The sequence below is a fragment of the Pteropus alecto genome, unplaced genomic scaffold (assembly GCF_000325575.1).
Source record: "Pteropus alecto unplaced genomic scaffold, ASM32557v1 scaffold103, whole genome shotgun sequence".
NCBI lineage: Eukaryota > Metazoa > Chordata > Mammalia > Chiroptera > Pteropodidae > Pteropus > Pteropus alecto.
Genome location: NW_006436288.1, coordinates 5,274,264 through 5,277,482, shown reverse-complemented (window position 1 = coordinate 5,277,482; position 3,219 = coordinate 5,274,264). Strand labels below are relative to the sequence as shown.

General features: G+C 32.6%; 1 pseudogene; it reads left to right on the top strand.

Annotated features, from left to right (window-relative positions):
• Positions 1–2,058: 2,058 nt before the first annotated feature.
• LOC112480414 lies at positions 2,059–2,177 on the top strand (annotated as a pseudogene).
• The last annotated feature ends 1,042 nt before the right edge of the window (positions 2,178–3,219 follow it).

Below are 3,219 nucleotides of genomic sequence, written 5' to 3'. Positions count from 1 at the left end.
AAAATGCCTGCTGTATAGAACTGTTTGGGATTTTCTGCTACATAGATGATTTGTAAATAGAAAAGTTTGAAAGAGCAATTTACAACATTCTTACACATGCAATATCATACTTAACTTGTACTAAGGGCTCTATAACAGGCATTATTAACAAATTCAAAACAAGAAAATGGGCTGTGCAAAGATATATAATATAGTCATTAAGTGTTTGGTGATTTTTATACACCCTAACATCTGATTACTATATAAGCTAACCACTGCTCCATGTAATAATATAGTTGACCCTTGAACAACATGGCTTTGAACTGTGCAGGTCCACTTATATGCGGATTTTTTTTTCAATAAATATAAAGTTGGCCTTTGTGTCCCTGGGTTTCCCATCTGCAAATTCAGCTAATCGTGGATTGAAAACTGTTTTTGATCCATGCTTGGGAATCTCAATATGCGAGGGCCAAGGCCAACTTAAATTACATGTGGATTTTTGACTTCATGGAAAGGGGAAGGTGGGTGGTGTCCCCACAATTTGTTGGTTAATAAATTTTATTAATTGTCCTTTAAATATGTCCCTAAGTTATTTCTCTTCCTTATTTCCCATATCCTAATATGAACATTCATCACTGCTACCAGAACGGATCTTTTTAAAAACGCAGATCTGATTATGTTTCTTTCTTGCATAAAATCCTCTCATGGCTCGAAAAACTTAGAGGGTAAAATCCAAAGCCAATTTACCTGGCATTCAAGGTCTTTCTTGATCTAAGCCCTGCCTGCCCATGTATTCGTCGTATGGAATGGCCTACTGTTCTCTGAACAAATCAGGGTCTTTCAAGTCTCTGTGCATGCTACTTTTTCTGCCTAGAATACCATCTTCCCTGGTTACTTAACAAATCTCTACTGAAGTTTAAATTCTTAGTTTGAAAGTTACTTCTGCTCAGAAACATTCCCTAATTCGTCTGGGCCAACCTATTTATTCCTTCCACCATAATCCCATATTGTCTCTACCAAATTATAATTATAGTCTGCATCTCTTTCTCCTCCCTAAACTCCCTAAATGAAAACATTTTTTTTATCTTTATCTCTTAGCATGCAATAAATGTTATTTACATGAATGAATAATGTACTTAGATTTACATAGTGCCCTATATTTTATAAAGCACTCGTATTTGATTCTTATTTCTGTTTGTATTGCTGCAACTTGCCAGTGAGTCATGTTTCTATCCTTTCTGAGATTTAACATTCTCTTTAGCTTTTTATAGACTATTCCACATAGAGGGGAAAAAAATGGCGTGGGCCCAAGAGCAGCATAGCAGTGTATGAAATAGCTGCTTTCTACAGAGTGTCTACCTGGTTTTAAAAATACTAAGATTTGTAGTTATATTGAGTGAGGAATTGAAGGACAACATTATATTGAAGATTCAACATTATATTCAATTTGTTAAAGAGATCTATGGAAGTTTCTTTTAAATTTAAATTCTTCCTAGAAAAATATTGATAAAAATAATATGTAGTACTTAGAAAATCAAATACTATAGTTGGATGAACTAGGGGAATAAAAATAAATAAGTTTATAATCATTAATGATATGTATAGCTATGAGTGATAAAGGTTATTAGATCTTATGACCTGAGTCCAAGGGAAAAATGAAAACTCAAAGGAGAATCATTTTCCCCCTCATCGTTAGTTTTACATATTTCACCAGTACTCTCTGAAGAGATCATTTTTTTTAATATTTTGAGCTACTAATTGCTTAAAGCAAGAATATTTTTCTCATCTGACAATTTGTCTTTTTATATAGAACATTATATGCATACATGGGTATATATTTGATTTTCAACAATTATTTTCTATTTCCAATTCATTGTTTATGTTTCAGTTACATATAGAATTATATTAATAGTAATCTAAAATAGAATATCTGTAGTTAATTGTAAATATCATGTGGCCTAAATTAATGAAAATGTAATGCAAATGCAGATTTTTATATTATCATAGGCACTGCCTTACATATAGTTATTATTCAACGAATGTTTAGTAATTGAATAAATCATAAAATAACAGGATACGGTCTATGGCCTTGCCACCCTGAATAAGCCTGATCCCATCTGATCTCGGAAGTTAAGCAGGGTCGGGCCTGGTTAGTACTTGGATGGGAGACCACCTAAGAAGACCAGGTGCTGAGGGGTAAAAAAATAAATAAAAAATAAAAAATAAGGGATTGTAAGCTGACAAGGTCCTTGCAATCTGTGAGGCCAACCAAAAGTTGCCTCGCCTAAAATTAATTAATTAATTAATTTAATTAAATAACAGGATACAGTGCTAGAGAAAAAAAACTGGAGGCTTTTTAACAAACTTCTATTCCAGACACAGTTTTCTTAAAACCAAGCTGTTGGAAATTTAGAATTGTCTCATCAGTTGAATTTCTCATCTGAAAAACATGCACGTTTGACCAAAGAATTTTAAAAGTTATGAATAATTACAATAGGAAATAAACAGGTTTAAAATTTTTTAAAGGCTAAAAAATAAATCATATAAGATTAAATTTCTTTTTAAGGTTATATATGGTTAATGGAGGGAAGGAAAGAGACGGAGCTATAGAACCCATTTTGGTGAAAGCTTTGTCCACTGAAGGCCCACCCCACCAGAATTGGGTAAGGGTATAAAACTAGGAAACGACACTGATTATAGTCATGTCTGTCATTCTATTTCCAATTGTGTCATTCTGAGCCCAATGTTACAATTTGTATAGAGGAGGTAGAATTAGCTATTTATGTTTTTTACAAGTAGTTTAAGAAAGTTTTGGGGGGCAATATTAATAAAAGGGTGATTTAAAAATTTTTACAATTGTCCTAACATTCATCACTGACTAAATGCAATTAATTCTGTTTGTCAGCAATATTTAACATGCTTAGAAAATCAGAGGATATTCTAAATATTGATAAAAATAAAAGAATCTCTTGTATTCATAAGCAAAAAAAATTGCTGCTAATTATTTTGAAAGCTGTAGAAATTCTCTCTAAACTTACTCTGCCATAACTACCTTTATTATATTTGATTAGTGATCCTTTATCTGCAGTTTATTTATTCATCCAATTCAGGTAGTAGACACTTTTCAAGAATCTAATATGTGTCATACACTAGGCTGGGAATACTAGGAATACAAAGGAAAACAAATTCCTGTTTGGGCCCTCAAGGCATTTCAGTCAAGTTGGGGTAGGAGGTAGTGGG